Source organism: Podarcis bocagei (assembly GCF_964188305.1).
Source record: "Podarcis bocagei genome assembly, chromosome: 1".
NCBI lineage: Eukaryota > Metazoa > Chordata > Lepidosauria > Squamata > Lacertidae > Podarcis > Podarcis bocagei.
The window spans coordinates 65,991,421-66,011,907 of NC_138125.1; the positions used below are offsets into that span (position 1 = coordinate 65,991,421).

General features: G+C 42.4%; 1 long non-coding RNA gene across 2 annotated transcripts in view; it reads right to left on the reverse strand.

Annotated features, from left to right (window-relative positions):
• Positions 1 to 12,176, reverse strand: part of LOC308571530 — a 191,428-nt gene extending 179,252 nt beyond the window's left edge. For both annotated transcript variants that reach the window (XR_014001508.1, XR_014001509.1), the window contains exon 1: positions 11,866 to 12,176. This is a non-coding gene — a long non-coding RNA (uncharacterized lncRNA). The remainder of the gene's footprint in view (positions 1 to 11,865) is intronic.
• Positions 12,177 to 20,487: the final 8,311 nt, after the last annotated feature.

A 20,487-nucleotide genomic window follows, 5' to 3' on the forward strand; every position in this document is an offset into this window, starting at 1 on the left:
AAATAAAGCCATCAGAATCTAGATTCTTGGGCAACAATGCAGAAAAACTCTGCTCAGTTTAAATTCCATTAATATCAACAGCATGTTGGTCATTATTAACTATTGTCCCACTGATTTTAATCACACAAGATAGCACAATCCTAAACATGTTTAAAAGTCAGACAGTTTCAAAGAAAACAAATTATAAAATATTTCTGATCTCCACGCACTGCTTCAGCTTTGATGAAGATATGCAGAATTTGATTCTAAAGCAGGAATGGGGTCCTTCAGATGTCGTTGGACCACAACTTCTATCAGCCCCAGTCACCAAGGGATGATGAGTGTTGTAGCTCAGCAACATCTGGACGGCCATAGGCTACCCCTCCAGGATTTAAAGCATCAACATACATTGGATTACAAATAATACATATACAGTGGTACCTTGGCTTTCAAACACCTTGATTCTCAAATGCTGGAAACCCGGAAGTAAGTGTTCCAGTTTTCTAACGTTTTTCAGAAACCAAATGTCTGATGCAGCTTTCGGCTATTGTTTCTGGGGCATCTGCACCAATCAGAAGCTGAGGCTTGGTTTTTAAAAATTTCGGGAGTCAGACGGACTTCTGGAAGGGATTAAGTTTGGCGTTTTTGTTTTTGCTATTTATTTTGCGTTTTTGTTTTTGAGGCTTTTTCGGTTAATTTGTTTTTGTGACTGTGTGGAACCCAGTTCAGCTATTGATTGATTGATTGATTGATTGATTGATTGACTGATTGTATGATGTGGAAATGGATAAAAGACCCACATCCAAACAATGACTATCATCAGTGCAGGTAAGAAAAACAATTAATTTTAATTTTTATCATCTACAATACTGTCTTATTTATTTTATAGTACAGTGCATTGATTATTGCTTTCATTTTATGAATCAATGGTCTCGTTAGATAGTAAAATTCATGATAAATTGCTATTTTAGGGGTTGTTTTTAAAAGTCCAGAACAGATTAATCCATTCTGCATTACTTTCTATGGGAAAGCGTGCCTTGGTTTTGGAACGCTTTGGTTTTGGAACCGACTTCTGGAACAGATTAAGTTTGAGAACCAAGGTACCACTGTATGTGTGCTGAGATATGCAGGGTATTTTGAGGGATCTAAATATCAGCGCAATGGACAGCACCATTCCCCCCCCCCATTTTTTAAAAAAGCAAAAAACAAAAGCTGCCTTGGAAGAGTTTCTTGTTTTTGTTTTGCTTCAGAAAGTTTGTGTGTGAGAGAGAGTGCAAATATGGGTTGGATCCATATGTGTGCGAGCAGTACTCTACTCATGGATAAGTTTTCCTGGTTCCATAATAATGCTTATTATTATTATTATTATTATTATTATTATTATTATTATTATTTCATTTATTTATTATTTATACCCTGCCCATCTGGCGGTGTTTCTCCAGCCACTCTGGGTGGCTCCCAACAGAATATTAAAAACATGCTAAAACATTAATAACTTCCCTAAACAGGGCTGCTTTCAGATGTCTTCTAAATGTCAGGTAGTTGTTTATTTTCTTGACATCTTGTGGGAGGATGTTCCACAGGGCGGGTGCCACTACCGAGAAGGCCCTCTGCCTGGTTCCCTGTAACTTCACTTCTCGCAGTGATGGAACTGCCAGAAAGCCCTCGGAGCTGGACCGCAGTGTCTGGGCAGAACTATGGGCGTGGAGACGCTCCTTCAGGTATACTGGGCTGAGGCCATTTAGGGTTTTAAGGGTCAGCACCAACACTTTGAATTGTGCTCGGAAACGTACTGGGAGCCAATGTAGGTCTTTCAGGACCAGTGTTATATGTTCTTGGCAGCCACCCCCAGTCACCAGTCTAGCTGCTGCATTCTGGATTAGTTTCTTTCCACTCACATAAGATATCTGTGAACCCAAGCCTTATATCAAAGTACAGAAATATGCAAAAGTTAGTAGGGGCTGGACAATTACAAGAATGGATGGTGGTAATAAGTTTGGCTAAGTTTGAGAGCCTGTGCTTCAAAGATAATACATGTATTATGGTCTAATTTCCCAGCTGCTATATATTAGCAAAGCTCCACTGAAGTAGCACAATTTAATCCAATAGAGTGCTGTCAGTTTATGTCAGAGGATTAGTCTTTATCTGTTACCTATCAATGTGTTACATCTGAATGCTTCCCATTAAAAGAAACTGTCTAATCACATTCAAGATTCCATCCTCTTATTTATTAAACACTGGTTTAATGGGTTTTCCAAATTAACGGGTAGAGCTGTGTCCTTTTAAATGTAATGGTAATATGAATTTTAGTTTATGTTAGTAATTGTAAAATCGAAGAAATCCTATCATAATTAATTCTCATTCTCTAGCTTCCCAGAAAAATTACAATGTTCATTCAATGGAACTGTTTAAGATGTAGTTTACATTTCAAAAAGAAATTAGGGGGGGCAGAGTAAAAAAGCTGGAGCGTCATAGACCTCGCAGAAGCCATGGTCTACTGCTTTGCAGAACTGGGCCATGCCATGTTTTGAGGAGCTCTTGTGAGTTCAGTGAGGGCAAGTCTCAGAAGATATGATTGGGGAAAATAATGTTCAGTTCCTCAGCAATTGGCCTATGGAGTGCTGCAGAGTTCCATATGCCCCTGCCCCCACCATACTTTTAAACATCTATATTCAACTACTGGGTAAAAGGTTTTGGGTGAAGAGGCATCAAAATGCTAAGGAAACCCAGCTCTAGCTCTTATTATCAACTCATCCTAGGAAACTAGTTACAAGTTCCTGAAGTGCTGTCTGATGGCAATACGAAACTGGATGTGGTAGGACAAACTGAAACTTAATTCAGGCCATATGAAACATAATAATAATAATAATAATAATAATAATAATAATAATAATAATAACAACAACAACAACAACAACAACAACAACAACAACAACTTATTTAACTTATATACAGAATTCATCATGCGAAAGGCTGGGCTGGATGAATCCCAAGCCAGAATTAAGATTGCCGGAAGAAATATCAACAACCTCAGATATGCAGATGACACAACCTTGATGGCAGAAAGTGAGGAGGAATTAAAGAACCTTTTAATGAGGGTGAAAGCGGAGAGCGCAAAAAAATGGTCTGAAGCTCAACATCAAAAAAAGGAAGATCATGGCCACTGGGCCCATCACCTCCTGGCAAATAGAAGGGGAAGAAATGAAGGCAGTGAGAGATTTTACTTTCTTGGGCTCCATGATCACTGCAGATGGTGACAGCAGTCACGAAATTAAAAGACGCCTGCTCCTTGGGAGAAAGACGATGGCAAACCTAGACAGCATCTTAAAAAGCAGAGACATCACCTTGCCAGCAAAGGTCCGTATAGTTAAAGCCATGGTTTTCCCAGTAGTGATGTATGGAAGTGAGAGCTGGACCATAAAGAAGGCTGATCGCCGAAGAATTGATGCTTTTGAATTATGGTGCTGGAGGAGACTCTTGAGAGTCCCATGGACTGCAAGAAGATTAAACATATCCATTCTTAAGGAAATTAGCCCTGAGTGCTCACTGGAAGGACAGATCGTGAAGCTGAGGCTCCAATACTTTGGCCACCTCATGAGAAGAGAAGACTCCCTGGAAAAGACCCTGATGTTGGGAAAGATGGAGGGCACAAGAAGAAGGGGATGACAGAGGACGAGATGGTTGGACAGTGTTCTTGAAGCTACAAACATGAGTCTGACCAAACTGCGGGAGGCAGTGGAAGACAGGAGTGCCTGGCGTGCTCTGGTCCATGGGGTCATGAAGAGTCAGACACGACTAAACGACTAAACAACAACAATAATAATAATAATAAAATAATGCAAGAATGCTGGGAATGTGGGCTTGGGAGAGCCCATCGTTGTTTGAAACTCTTTCCTGCCATATGATGTCCAAAATCTTCCTTAGTGTTACAGTGCATGTAACACTAAATCACCCCCTGAAAATGTGTGAGTGTGTGGATCTCATAATGTGAGAGCTACTCTGGTCCTGCTGCTGCATTGCTGTGAGCTAAGACATGGTTTGGTTTAGCATACTGTCCAAGCTTAAGCTTGTGGTTTACATTTTTCCAAACCACAAGCTGCTACCAAAGCTGATGCTTGGGTTTACGACTCATTGTTTGTCTGGAGCAAGGCAAACCATGAACCCAGGTTCACACAACATGCCTGGCTGTGATTTCCTCTCCAGGAAACTTCACCCTTATGTATTCACACTAAGCTATGGTTAGCTTTGGCTTCATGTGCGAACTAGCTCGTAGCCTTTTTTGATTGCCAATTTATGCATAAAATGATTCTCTTTAATAGATGTATACAACTTAGGAACCCCTAACCTGATTGTAGATTTCCAGCCCTGTGTGGTGGCTTGCTAGGGTGTCAACAAAGTGTCAGGATTCTCAGCCGCAGTCAGAGGTAACTGGCCTCACTCCAAGCATTCGGCTTGAGATCCTTGTTGACCTTCCCGTCTGCGTCTCCCGGCAGGATACAGGCAAGGCCACAAATCGGCGATCCTCCTCAAACGTGAGAAGAACACACCCTCCTCCCTCCTCCCTGCTTTCCCCCAGGGAGGGGAAAAGAGACAGACAGGAGTCTATTTACATGTCTTTATTCCTGTCATTCCAGCAGTACAGAGAAACGTGTCTGCACTCTCCAGTCTCCAGCAGTAGAGTCTCAAACTCCACCCCTGTACTTCCAGTACAGGTCAGATGACACTCTGAGCCAACATCCGGTGCTCAGTGCAATGAATAGACTGCCCCTTTTTTCCACTAGTACAGTCCCACACATCAACATCCTGTTTTGCATTCCAGACACCTGCAGCTGGCTTTCGCATTGCTGCTTTTTCCTGACACAAAGCTCTTGGTTTTGCTTCCTCTTTGCGAAGTTGGTGGTGGGCTGCTTTTGCCTTGGTTGATCTCAAGTTTGTGCAGGCCTGATTTTTAAGGGTTTCTGTTTATCAAAGTATTTTATAAATGAAAGCATTGGTTAGAATCATTTCCCAACCACAGCACTCTCTTCATAGCCTGAGTGGCGGATCAAGCAGCCCCACTTCCCTTAGAAGTTCAGTATAAAGCTCAGAGTGATAATAATAATTAATAATATTAATAATAATAATAATATATTTATACCCCACCCATCTGACTGGGCTTCCCCAGCCACTCTGGGCGGCTTCCAAAAAAATATTAAAATACTGTAATCCATCAAACATTAAAAGCTTCCCTAAACAGGGCTGCCTTCAGATGTCTTCTAAAAGAATGGTAGTTGTTGTTCTCTTTGACATCTGGTGGGAGGCCGTTCCACAGGGAAGGCGCCACTACCGAGAAGGCCCTCTGCCTGGTTCCCTGTAACTTGGCTTCTCGCAGTGAGGGAACCTCCAGAAGCCCCTCAGTGCTGGACCTCAGTGTCCGGGTAGAACAATGGGGGTGGAGATGTTCCTTCAGATATACTGGACCAAGGCCATTTAACACTACCTCCTCCTGGAAGAGTCAGACATTGTATGATATTGTAGCAAAACAAACCAGAGACTAAGAGAGAGACACAGAGGAGAGATAGAATGGGGCTGGAATGCACAGAGCGGTCATTAAATCCAAACCAAATTAATCAAATCCAAAGGCTTTTTGTATTTCTGTTGTTAGTATCACCTTGCCTGTTTGGCTACCTCTTTCCCCTCCCTACCCAATACAGCCAGCAGCCAGGAGCCAATGTAAGAGTAAAAGAGGAACAGACCATTGAGCTTAGTCTTCCCAGTACAGGGATAGAATGTGTCATTTCTACTCTTTTCGTCTTGAAGAGCTACTTAACGAAAATCAGTAGGGTGTTCTGCTTCAGAACTGATTGCACATCCTTGGCCTTTGTGATTGCTGAAATATGAAATCATTTCACTTGACTCAACAAATAAATTAGTGGGTGGCACTTACATTATAAGCTTCAAGCAGCTACGTGACTCAGGAAAGAAAATGTTATTAATCAGAGTTCTTGGGGAGAAGATTCCACCATAAAGAAATTCAGGTCTGTGCTGCTTTTTTTAAAAGAAGGAGTCATGTTGTAAGAAACTATCATCATATATACTAATCGTGAACTCAGGTGCTGGGTTTGTGACTGCTCTGCGGCAAAGGGGGATAGTAGAAACAAGACAGGGGAACACCTGAGTTTGCAAAAGAATAAGAATATTTAGGCAAAAACCCTAAAGAGCCCCCTCAAAAAAACCCACCCCAAAATAGCCTAATGATCGGTGGCCACAGATTGTTGAGTGTCTGCTGGGGGGGGGTGTATGACAGAGAGAGAGAGAGAGAGAGAGAGAGAGAGAGAGAGAGAGAGAGAGAGACCAGGGGGTGGGGGAGGAAAAGAATGGAGTACCCTGAATGGCTAGCTCCCCTGATCACTGCCCCAATGCTCTCGTTATAGTTCTCCCCTTCTGCCTCTTTCTCACATTTTGAGTTCTAGCATGATGGAACATGGAAATAATAAAATGGCTGTCACAGGGAAAGTGGGACCATTCTCTTACAACATGATTCAACCCCAATAGAACTGTCACGTGTCTCTAATATTTTATCTCTCTCCCTCCAGCTATACAGTCATACCTTGGAAGTCAAACAGAATCCGTTCCGGAAGTCCGTTCGACTTCCAAAACATTCAAAAACCAAACCGTAGCTTCTGATTGGCTGTAGGAAGCTCTTGCAGCCAATCAGAAGCCGCAGGAACCCCGTCGGACATTCGGTTCCAAAAGAACGTTTGCAAACCAGAACGATCACTTCGGGTTTGCGGCGTTCGGGGGCCAAAATGTCAGAGTTCCAGGGTGTTCGGGATCCAAGGTATGACTGTACCAGGAATAGGCATTGGAGGGGAGTGTGGAGTGTTGGGCTCTGGAATTTGTCTTGTCTATCAAGATACCAAAGTCAGTGCCTGCACAATGATGGAAGATGCACGTGCACATATGGTTTTGGTTTGGTTTGGTTTTTTGAGAGGGGTGCAGAGACTCAGCTGGAAATGTTGATAAGCATTTCTGTCCTCTATGGTCAGCCCTGGAGACCCTGTTCTCTGTTCCATCCAATTGTGAGATCAGAAGGACAGGTATAATAGCCAGTAGCAATGCCAAGATTATTAAATTCCCTACTGGGTGAGTACCACTCTTTGCCCAACTTAAAACAGTTTACCTTTTTATTCCAGTGACCCAAAATTCAGTGTTTTCAACTCTTTATGCTACCCACTAGAGTTTTTAGTTTTGTGCTGCTCTTTATTAATACTTCAAAGGCTGCTATTGATTGTTATTCTTGATTTGTTGGTTTAAAATTTGCTTTTAATTTTTAACCTATTATATTTTTTCCTATTGTGTTTTTACTATAAAGACTCCATGAGAGTTTTTACAGAAATTGGGGTATTAAGTTCAAGTTATGCTAAATTAAACCATTAAATAGGTAAAGGTAAATGGACCCCTGACCATTAGGTCCAGTCATGGACGACTCTGGGGTTGCGGCGCTCATCTCGCTTTATTGGCCGAGGGAGCCAGCATACAGCTTCCAGGTCATGTGGCCAGCATGACTAAGCCGCTTCTGGCAAACCAGAGCAGCACACGGAAACACCGTTTACCTTCCCGCTGGAGTGGTACCTATTTATCTACTTGCACTTTGATGTGGTTTCGAACTGCTAGGTTGGCAGGAGCAGGGACTGAGCAACGGGAGCTCACCCTGTCACGGGGATTCAAACTGCCGACCTTCTGATCGGCAAGTCCTAGGCTCTGTGGTTTAACCCACAGCATCACCCGCGTCCCTTAAATAGCGTCCCTTAAATAGTGTTAAATAGTGTAACACAAAAGCTTCAAAGAACAAAAGCTGCTCATCTTAATCAGGTTCTTGACTATATCAACATCTCACATCCAAATATTCTCAATTGTGGGGTTCTGGGAAGGAACACACAAATCTGAAAGTTGCAGTTTTGTTTCACACAGTTGAGTCACATGAGGTTGGTTCAGGTACACATATTCACGAATGCAACGCAGTCATTTCGCTGTTGGGCGTTTATATCCATTCACATCAATTCAGATGAAATGCTTTTCAATTCACACACTGGATTCAGACATTTTAGATGCTAGCCATCTAGTGTACTGTAATCAGGTATGGAGAAAACAAGTAATACAAATTGATGTGTGAACAAATCCATGATTGCATTTAAATCCCATTGAAATTAAGAGTGTTCAAAGCTGGTTGATTTAAAAGTGAAAGGTCCTAATTTCAATCCACTTTCTAAACTTGTTTTGCACCCTGGCAGTACTCTAGTTTTAAATTTAGACACTTTTGTTAATTGACATAATGTGAATTTACTCTAAAAATAATAATGTAATGAGCAATTATCTATGACAGGAGTGCCTTTGAGTCAGTAGACTGCTTTCACTTTATTAATGTGGAAAAAAATAACCTTTCATGCTGTCGATCTATGATATTTGTTTGTTTTCATTAACATTGCACGGTGGAAGTAAAACATTTCTTGCCTAAGTTTGTGAGCTGCTTAATCTCATTGCAGATGACTATTATTAATTTCTGTATTTGGACTTTCTAATAAAAAGAGAAAGGGGCTTAGTCTGCCAATGAAACAACAGTGATTAGATTAGAAGTCAAATTTTAAAAACAGATTTGCTTCTTTTGTACTGTAGTTAGAAAGGAAGAGAATATGAAAGCCCTTTCAATGTCAAGTGGATGAGTGTTAAAAATTATAGATTCCTCAGGCCAGGCATTGCCTTTTGTACATGTAATTTATGTCTTTGCCTAAGCTATATCAAACTTCAAATATGACATTCCAAGGAGCCTTCTCTTCTATTCTTCACACCCCCAGCAATGGGCACTAGACAGACATTACATTTTATTCACATCTCTGCAGGGCCAGCCCTAAACATTTTTCCGTCTGATACAAAGGATGAGGTGACATTGTGCTTCCCCCATTCCACATACAGAAGCTGGTCAGATTGGTGGTTGAATCATACCAGAACAGCTGCCTCTTCTGTTGGCTAGCTCAGGGGATTTGCGAAGGCCACCCATCACTTAGGAGGTAAGAAGGCATCGTCTTCCACTCTGCCCTGTATTCATCATACAGCATTGTTTGCATTCTGCTGTGGTTTGTCTTGCACAAAAAACCTACCTTATTCATTTTGCTGTCTGCTGTGGCAAAATGATGTAACTTATGTAATAAATCACATAAATAGCATCGCTATGTTGCCTTTATGTAAATTGCATAGTTACATTGTCATTACGTTATCCCACCCCATTCATTTCAATGCAAAGCAAACAGAATGCAGATGGTGGGAGGGGACACTTTCAATTAAATATCATTTGTGGATCTGTTGATCTTCATGTATAGGTGCTGCACACAGAGTATCTTCAGAGTTCATTACAAGCAGCTCAAGAGTTTATACGAGGACAAGTGGAGGTCCTTATTTAGATAAGCACCCATTGCTTTCCCACCTTTTCTCAAACAGCAGGGTGGTTTTGTAAGAGCCCAGTCATTCTTTTTGTATAGCTGCCTACATTGGAACTATTGGAAGCATATTTCTTTGAAAGCCTGGCTGTAGATCACATCTCTTCAGACAAGAAATATGTTTCTGATGCTAGGGTGTGTTTTTTTCCAGGAGGTTTTGACCTTTGTTCGCTAATGCTGACTTTGCCACTATGATTTATGCTCTTGCAACTTCTAGACCGAGCTACCGCTGTGCATTTCACCCAGGTTCACATCTCAAATCCTTTCTGAAGATTACACTGCTGAATAAAGCAACAGCTTGCTGGAAAATGAAATATTTTGGTGAAGCATACGTACGCTCCAGCGTGCAAGGTATGCCTGCTTTATGGTTCCTGCTAGGTTTGCTTGCTTGCTTGAGACTGAGAAAGTCTTGAGAGGCAGGAGGCAGAATTCACCTAAGTAGCCTTGTTGGTGGAAGCCCTGGGCAAGAACTTCCCTTGTGCAATGGGGCTTCCCCTGTCTCCTCCCCCTGTGCACTCTGAAATGGGCTCAGGGGGGTCAGGAGAACCCCCAGAACAGCACTCAGGAGGAGAGGAGGGGTATCATTCTGTTTGGCAAGCTAAAATACTTGCACTGGTGGAACTATTGGGAAAGTGTGACACTGAATTTCATCCAGAGCATCTTTTTCTATCTTGATTCAGGTAGATAGCCATGTTGGTCTGACGCAGTCAAAACATATATAAAATAAAATAATAAATAAATAAATGTATCTGAAGAAGTGTGCATGCACACAAAAGCTGATACCAAGAACAAACTTAGTTGGTCTCTAAGCTGCTACTGGACAATTTATTTTATTTTATTTTTAATTTTTCTTTCTTGGTTCAAAAACTTCAAAGAATCTCCCACCTGAGATTTATCGCTCTCCTTTCCCAATGTGGCTTTTACTGAAAAGTGCCAAAAAATATGACAGAGTCATAAAGACTCAAAAGCATGAATGCAAACATTAGAACACCTACCCACACCCCAGTTATGGATTTACATTGATGCCGTCCAACTGCTTAAACGGTTCTTCCTGTTGTGGATCCGAGAGCACGGTAGGAATGCAATCTTGGGCTGCAAACCATTGGATATGGGCCATGCCACTTTGAGGTCACATAGCATGTGTATGCATCAGGCTGTTATCTTGCTGAGTTCAACAGGACTCATTTCTTGAGCAGACATAGAAAGTATTACACTGTAATTCATACTAAGGAGTGATTTGCATGTGCTTGCACATGGCTTCATTTATTCGCACTTGTTTGCTGGCAACTGAAGATGTGAACTGATTCTACTGAAAATTATTATGCAACAGATGGTGTAAAGTGATATGTAAGCTCAATGGTGTTATATCTTTGGTGGCTCATTTTTTTACATGCACTTGTTGATACCGTGGTCATCAGCCTAATAGAAGGGCGCTGCCACATACCAACATTTTCTTGTAACAGATAGGTTCCCCAATAGAGATAATACTCAAAACTCAAGGTGTCTAACAATAGCTTAAAACCAAAACTACTAAATCATTCACACAATAAAAGCAGAATGTGAAGGCAATAAAATGTACTGTGCATCACATTATAACACAAATTTCAAAACAGAGCAAGAGATTAAAGCCATCCATACCCAGTTATCACTGTTATTCTAAATATGCCCCAATATTTATAAAGTACAACCCTCCATTTAGAGTCTTCATTAGTGGTTTTTATTTCAATCTACTTTTTATTGTTTTTGTGACTTGCTCATGGATATTTTCACTTTCCGTTTTAAAGGACTGCATTTCTAGTTTTTTAGTTGTGAATTGTTTGCATTTCATCTGATTTTCTTGGTGCTCTATCGCTGCGCTACAACTCTTCCCTAGAGAACCCAGACAGTACTCCAGCATGATATTTGATGAGAACAAGTGTATCAACATATTGAAAACATTTACATTCCACCTCTCTTGCACTCAGTAATTAAAACCGGAGAACATCATCAGTAAATTAAACAATTATAAACACCTAAAGCAATCAAATTGCAGCAGTAGTAATGTGGCTCCTGCAGAAAGCAAATTCTAGTGCAAAATCCTGCTCTACCACAGTGTGCCTGTCCCTTGATTACCGACACATATAATGGTCCTTTCTCCTGCTTTTGGGCATAGGGATACATATTTCCAGTTCTGGAGTCTGTACAGGCCTGTTGTTGTTGTTGTTGTTGTTGTTGTTGTTGTTGTTGTTGTCACAGGTCTGGAACATCTGGTAGAACACCAGAATTGCCCTGAGTCATCTCCCGATAGTACCCTTTGTTAGTTTTGCTGTCAGAACCTGTCTGCTTAATTAGCCTTTGGAACTCCAAGCACTGTATCTGGAAAATCTTGCTGTGACTGAGGAAACTTATTGGCTTTCTACACCATTAGATTTACCTTGATGACCTTGATTGCCATTTCCTTTGCCTGTGTTTGAACAGAGCATAAAGAACACAATCTTTTAGAACTTTTCTTTTCTCACTGTAGCCTCATTCTTCCCTCTGCCGCCTCTCAAGCTGAAGTTGCACAGCGCAGCTGAGCCATTCACCGAAGGCTCTCTTCCCCTCTCTCCTGGAAAGCTTTCAACAGTCCACTATTCATTTGCTCTTTCGTTGTACTTTCTAAATAAAACTCAATTTCCTGGAAGAGCTCTTGTCTCTGTTGCTCCCTGCATGTATATCTCTCCTGTAACTCAGCTGCTGAAGCAACAGAACATTCTGCGACCTTGGCTAAACACTTGCCATGTGAGTGCCTGTTTGCATGCTAGCTCTACTGGGCAAACAGCCATGGCAGGACACAGCCTGGGTCACAGTGGGGAAACAGTTGCCCTAGCAGACTTGAGCCCTGCCATTCATGTTCTGAAAGGGCATAAACCTCAAATATGGTGAGGTAGTCTCCAGTCATGCTTAAAGGCGTGTTTTATTTTTAGCATTTATTTTATTTTTACATCCCTATCTAAGAAGCTCAAAGTGGTGTTCACAGTTCTCCTCCTTCCCATTTTATCCTCTCAACAACCTTGTGGGGTAGAGGTTAGGCTGAAAGCAAGCGACTGGCCCAATGTCACCCAGTGAACTTCATGGCTGAGTGGGTATTTCAACCATGGTCTCCCAGGTCTTAGTACTGTCACAGAAGAAGAAGAGGAGGAGGAGGAGGAGGAGTTTGGATTTGATATCCCACTTTATCACTACCCGAAGGAGTCTCAAAGCGGCTAACATTCTCCTTTCCCTTCCTCCCCTACAACAAACACTCTGTGAGGTGAGTGAGGCTGAGAGCCTTCAAAGAAGTGTGACTGGCCCAAGGTCACCCAGCAGCTTCATGTGGAGGAGCGGAGATGCGAACCCGGTTCCCCAGATTACGAGACTACCGCTCTTAACCACTACACCACACTGGCTCTCACCAGGTTTTCCCTTGGAAAGGAGCGAGACAAACGGGAAGCCGTTCAGACCTGTGCCTAGAAAGTGTGGGCCAAGCGGGAAACAGCTTTGACCCATGATTTCTAGGCATGGCACAAGCAGAAGTGTTGATGAACCCTCTGCCTATACAGGCAGCTAGCCACTCTCCCATGCACAGGAACCACCCACCCTCACTGACTCCATCTTTCCACGGGTTTGAACTCAGTTTAGTGGCCCTCATTCAATCTACCACTGTGTCCAGACAATGGTTCAGATCTTACACATCCTCTCAGGTGTTATGGAGAATTAAGCACATAGATATTAAATGATATTGGGGTCAAGACCATAGTGCAAGGACCATGGGCTGAAACAAAATCTCCCAGTGCTATTTTCTGTCCATGACCCTAGAGGGGTCCCAATACTCATCCCACAGAGTTGGTCAAGGAGCATATCATAGTCAATGGTACCAAAGGCTGCCGAGAAGTTCAGGAGCAGAGTCACCCATCCCACTCTCAATACAGGTCATCCATCAGAGCAACATAGGCTGATTCAGTCCCAGTGTTGAAAAAGTTGACTTTCTGGGCATGAAGAAAAGAAAAGAAAAGCCAACTGCGGGGCATTTGAGGTAGCCGTGACTTTTGTTTGGGGGAGAATTCGAGCTGTAGGAGGTGCTGATTTGCAGTAATTTCCACTACTGTGTCACGAAATCATAGCAAAGATGGAGCTGCAGAGTGAACACGCCTTCATTTTCTATTTCATTCCAACCTATGGAGCGGCATTATAAATAGCCTAAGTAATTGTAAGCAGGAAAAGCTGACAGTCATGATCCTGGTATAAAATGAGCACCACCCTCCACCTACAGGCAGTCATATAGAAGAAATAAAATACAGTTTAATTTTATCTTTCCAAGTCCAGCCCACATATGAAAGGCTGTGACTACAACAGTTTTTATTTATTTCCATTTAGGCAAAACAAGTCTTGCAAAACTGAAACTGCTGCTAGCTCACTGTTTAAGTCAAATGGGCACAATATATCTCAGGATATAACTTGCTCTTTTAAAATAAATAGAGTCTGAGATTCTGCTTAATTTAATGCAAGTATTATTATTTTTAGGAACTCTAGTCCCTTATGGACATTTTTTAGTCCAAGCAACAATGCCATATGCACCCAAATAATCTACATGTATTGATGCCTATTGAACTTAGCCACCATCTGGGCATGGATTTTTGAAAAATCTTTTTAAAAGTTAAGTTCCTGATTTTATTTTTCTGCCCTCTTTTTCTATATAGGTATGTATATAGGTAAAGGTAAAGGTACCCCTGCCCGTATGGGCCAGTCGTGTCTGACTCTAGGGTTGTGCGCCCATCTCACTTAAGAGGCCGGGGGCCAGCGCTGTCCGGAGACACTTCCGGGTCACGTGGCCAGCGTGACGAAGCTGCTCTGGCGAGCCGGCGCCAGCGCAGCACACGGAACGCCGTTTACCTTCCCGCTATAAAGTGGTACCTATTTATCTACTTGCATTTAAGAGTGCTTTCGAACTGCTAGGTGGGCAGGAGCTGGGACCAAACAACGGGAGCTCACCCCGCCGCGGGGATTCGAACCGCCGACCATGCAATCGGCAAGTCCTAGGCGCTGAGGTTTTACCCACAGCGCCACCCGCGTCCCATGTATATAGGTAAGCAGGTATTAATTCACCAACAAAAAGTCACCCTGTGCCTCCAGCTGTTTTTCTCTATTTTGCACCCCACATCATAATTTCCAGAAGGGTATATTAAGAATATTGATGTTAACTATTAATGAATAATAGTAATCTAAAATAAGCATTATTAATCATTGTGTAATTATGTGGATATTATTAAAATCCACAAAGTAATATTCCTTGAATATTCCTAATGGACTTGGCATTCTTCATATTGGTTTGGAGATTAATAGTTCCAGGTTTGGAGGATTGATGCATGCATTCTGTACCCAGATTTCACTGTGATCTTTCATGCCAGATGCGCAGAAGTGAGCTCTTGCATCCTATTTTTTAACCTGTGTGGAAGATTAGAAAGCGGTTTTGTCAGGTCACACAAATGAAGTGTTCTGGCAACTTCTCCCCAGAGAGTTTACGGAAAGACTTAAAGCTCCAGGTGTGATTGTGGGCTTGGACTTTTAGCATCGTCGTCTGTTTCACAGACCCAACAAACCAAATCAGAGAACTAGAGGCAAACAAAACAAGGAAAGAGAGGGTAAGCATGCTTTGAATCAATGGATTTGTTTATACAAGTTCAAATTGCCATTTGGTTAACAAGGCAGGTAATCAGCTATGCAATATTAGCTTGAAGGACAGGGTCAAAGGTGCAGGGAGGCCTATGATCCTGTATTTTCATAGATATTGCACCACCTCACAGTGCAAGTAAGGGGCTGCTTCTTTGAAGCACTGTCTTAGACCTACTTCTGACCGAACTGTAGCCTCAGCTATACTACTTTGGGCAAGAGGTATGGACTCATATTTCAGGGAGGAAACTAAGCTAGAGCCCTTGTTTGTAATACTCATCCTATCTCTATGAAGGGAATTTCCATTCCACACACACTAGTTGTCAGGGGCTGCCTCAGGTCTCAGCTCACAAAAGACCAACGCCAAGCTCTTCTTATATACAAGGATGTTTATTGCAGTTCATTATTGGTTCCACTACCGAGGCGTGCAGCCCCGCGTCTCTTAGCCTAGACGTTTTAAGTCCCCTCTGAGTCGGTCCCGCCTCTACACCAGCTTAAGAGGCTTGTGCTAGACCACCTCTTCCTGTCCCTTCTTTTCCGCAGGGTCTTCCTGCCCCCCTGGGTTCCTTCCCTCCTGCTTTCCCCTGACGCGGATCCCTCAGATGCCTGCTCTCCCCTCCTTCGTGCTTTGGGGCCAGGCTCCTCCTCCGGGCTCTCTGCATTTCCGCGCGCCTCCACATTTGAACTTGGCGCGCGTTCGCTACCCCTGACCTTCCTTTTGACAGCTACACTACTCCCTGTACTACTCTCCGCCCCTTCCGGCAGGACGTCCTGCCCCGATCTCCTTCCCCTGTCTCCTTCCTGCTCTGCTCCGTGTGTCACACTGGTAACTCCACCCTTCTCACTCCGTTCCTCCTGGGAAGCCGACCCCGATCTCCCACTCCCACTCGGGGTTTCCCTGCTGCTTCCCTGCTCCTGGCAAGTCCCCCCTGTGACCCCCCTTGGCTTGACCAGGGGCGCCCCCTTCTGGGAATCCTCCGATTCACTTGAGAGTCTCATGGAAGACCTCAAGTCATTGTCATCCTCTTCCTCACTGTCCTGGGTTTCTTCCCCATCGCTCTCCGTCTCCCCCCTCACCTGTGCCTCTGTCCCTGAACCCCTGACACTAGTCATTACAGACTGAACACTTTATGCAGTATCCATTAATGCCTTCTGGCTGCAATCCTGTGGTCCCTGGAAAGGTCATATGAAATGCTGTGAACATGTTTTAAATGGAGAAATGGTTTTTATGTTTAAAATATGAATAAATGAAATCTGGAGTAGTCTCAATGGCTTCTGTGAAGTAGAAGTAGTTAAAGAATTGCTAATAAAACACATTTTAGGTGTATAGTATAGTTCATGGGGGGGGGACACACAAAAACAAAGGTCATATGATCTGTCAGATCTGTCAAATTCCAGGGGCCATAAGATCCATTAGCTCTCCCTCTCTGGGGTGGCATGAGGAAGAAACAATACCGGCCATGGATATGGTCAATGATTCCATTGGGAAAGAAACAGTATACAGAAAAACTGAATCAGAAAATAACAAGCACCATTTTACATTGCTCACATGAGCCCAGGAGGGCACAGGGAAAGGCGGTTTGTCCCTCTATGCCTGTCCCTTCCTCCCAACACACATTTTCTGGATTACTCTGTATGCCTGAAAAGGGGCTTTAACCCTCGCCCACCCCCTTTTTAAAGTGAGAGGAGCTTTTTAAAGTGAGAGGAGCTTTGGGTAGTTGGAATATATAGAGGGAGACAGTTTACATGCCTGGTCCGAAATGTTCATGCAGGGTTCAGATGTGCTTCTGCAAGGACAGACTTGCATGTGGGGAAACTGGAGCAAAGACAGGACAGAGCTATAAATATCCTAAGTAACAAATAATAATCATGCCCAAAAGCTCTTGGTTCCATAAAAAGTGCCCTTAGTCTTGTTCTGAGGGTGACAGCTATTGAAAAAGTAATTGGCAGCAGTGTGAGCTTCTTATCTAGCTGTGTGGGGTGGAGGTTAAAAGAATGAGATAAAAGATAACCCAAATACTTAGATAGATGATTCAGCTTCTATCAAATTGTATGGTGATTTGTGGCCAATTTCAAAAGCAGCTTCAAAGAGGAAGGATGTAAAAATTCATCATAACTGCTAAATTTTACATACAGATTCATATTGGATAACTCCAAACATGAGATACAAAGGGCACTCACATTTGACAGACATCCGTTCAGCTGTTTTGCTTTCCATAGCTTGGCTATATATGTTGTGGAGAGAGAGAAAGATGAATGTCCTTGAAAGGGCTACTTGATCATGCATAAAGTAGGAAGAAGGATAAATGTTTGGCCATATTAAACCACTGGCAATGCCCCCAGCATCCATTATGTGCTGGTCAACCAAGGTCAAAAAGTCAGTCGTGTTCCCCGCCCCACACAAATACAGAGTGTTATTTATTTCTACAGAGCCTAACCTGCAGATTATAAATTCTCATTAAGCCCAGGCATTCTGCTTATTATAGCAGAATTTATTTATTAAATTTATATCCCACCTTTTCTCCAAAAGGAGTATAATGGTGTGATAATGCATGAGAATTACAATTTCACAGCTCTCAATCTGTATTTGCTCTAAGATAGAACATGTCATTTATATTTGACACATTTAAATATCAGAGATGAAACCTAAACGGGAGAATATTACATCCAATTTCATGAAAGGGGGAAAAATCTGAAATGAAGAGAAGTGTGTTGTAAACAATTTGCACAACTCAGGATATACGTTTTTAAAATAGATAAAATATAATATATTAAAGTTACCAAGCAACAGAAAGAAATCAAACTGTGCAGTAAAGCAGGGGATGACTCCTTGTATGCAGATAATTGACAATATATTGCATATTATTGCTTTACAGCGTGAACAGTCTGAAGATGTGCTTTACCAAATGGCTTGAACAGCATTAACAAAGGAAAGCTGTTTTGTACAGGTCTGAAATCCAGCAAGCAAGAAACCCCCATGATAACAAACTTCGCTTAGAGTACAGATGCCTTTCCCAAGTTCAAAAGCATCACAGTTGCTCTTGGAGGGCACAACAAGAGCCTGGCATTACTTAAACAGATGAAGATAAAGCTGTATCAACATAAATAGAGAGCCAAGGAAGCTCTGTAAGCTTTTAGAAAGAAAGAAAGAAAATGTCATTGGAAGATGTGCATAAGGCGGAATGCATTTCTTCGTTTCATAATTTTTCTGTACTACCCTGTGTCCCAAATGTTGAGAGGCTAATCTCCGCTCGGTAGAATTACAGATCTGGCGCAGGACATTTAACTTCTGGCTTTGCCTAAACTCCAATCCCCCTGGTCTAATACAGTGGTGCCCCGCAAGACGAAAAACTCGCTAGACGAAAGGGTTTTGTGGTTTTTGAGCTGCTTCGCAAGACGAATTTCCCTATGGTCTTGCGTTTTTTGCAAGTTTGTTTCCTTTTTCTTAACACTGTTAATACAGTTGCAACTTGACTTCGAGGAGCAACTCATAGAACGCGGTGTGGTAGCCTTTTTTGAAGTTTTTGGCGATTTTTGAAGCTTTTCCAAAACTTTTCCGACACCGTGCTTCGCAAGAAGAAAAAATCGCTAGACGAAAAAACTCGCGGAATGAATTAATTTCGTCTTGCGAGGCACCACTGTATCCCTAGTGCTACAAGACTGTCACAAGAGTGCCTGGGCATCCAACGAAGCTGAACAATGGAAGGTAGGGCAGACAGAAGAAGCTACAATTCCTGGAGGATAAGGCTATCGGTGTCACGATAACTGTGTTCTGCCTCCACTGCCCGAAGCCTTGTGCTTCTGAATGGCAATTGCTAAGAATCACAAGCGAGGAGAGTGCTGCTGTGCCCATGTCCTTCTTCCAGGCTTCCCCTAGACATGTGGTTAGCCACTGTGAGAACAGGATGTGGGCCATTGGCCTAATCCAGCAGGCTCTTCTTATGGTGTTGAGTTCTTCTATAATACTCCCCACTCCAAAAACGAAAAAACAAAAAGCCACCCTCCAGACTAGCTGTATTTTAAACAGTGCTCAGAACTTGCTTTGTATGACTTATGAGAAAAGTGTATAGTGACAAATGCCGGGTACCACATGGAAGGGAATTAATATTTTGATATATTGTCCTGCTACAGAATCTCATATCCCTGCTGGGAATGTCATTAAAAGATTAAAAGAGGAGAAGACACCATCATTCATAAAACTATGTTTATACTTAAGGGCAGAATACTTATAACACTATTAATCATTCCACTGGGCCTGTTGGTATTTTTTTTCCCCCTGCCTTCTGTGCCTGTGATCCAAAAATGGCACTTGCAGTGTCCTGTTGAGTTATAAGGCACCATCTCATTCTGCACTTTTATTTCCATTTCTGAAGTGTGTGACTATGGAGCTAAGCAAGAGTCAATTGCCTGCCAAAAGAAGCACTCCAGAAGTATCTCTTGTCTGAAGAATATACAAGGCTTAATTTGCACTGGGGTTCCCCGGGACTCAGCTTCTATGTTCAAGTGCCAAGGCTTACCCAGGGACATATTAAACAAGTATATCCTTGAACAAGTGTAAAGTGCATTTCCTTCACCACTGAAAGTCCCCACACACTGAACGTTCAGAGTAGCGCTGTGCCAAAATTATCCCCTGATTTCTTTAAACCCTTTCCCATCAATTAATGAGGAAAGGAAAGAGTGAATCCAGGTGCAGCAGAGCAGCCCACTGCTGTCTCGTTCCCCAAGCTGGCATTTGTATTTGCATCTGCATCCTAATGCCTGAATATCTACCCTTTTTCTAGGGCCAAATGCAATGCCACCTTCGCCCAACACCCTTTGTATTGGACAGATGAAGTGCTATCCCTGGAAAGTGAACACTTAAGATGATAGGAGATCTTAACATATGTAGTTAGTTATTGATAGTCTTAGGAAGCAAAACAAATGTTAAAGCAATTCCACTTGGGGTTGGGTGGGTGGGTGGGTGGGTGTCTTTACACACAGACACAACCTATTTCAGTCGCATTTAGGCATGTATTTAACCAAGCAGCCACAAATATCATTGCCACAAAATTTGATTATGGAACATTTTCAATTGCAACACAACAAACAGCACTAGAAAGGACAATCTTGGAAGTGGGAAGTATGGGAGGACATAATCGAATATTCATCAGAACACAAAGCTGGTGGGATGGGTTTTCCACCTGGCCTCTTCGTTTTTTCTAGATAAAACATAAACTCTTGTTATTTAGCTTCATGAACCACGGCAAAGACATCAATCACCATTTTCTAAACAACTCTGCAGCAAATCACTTCATTTTAATTATACTTAACATTCCAGATTAGTTTCCTAATTAATAATGTTCTTCAATCTCGGCATTATTAAAGCATA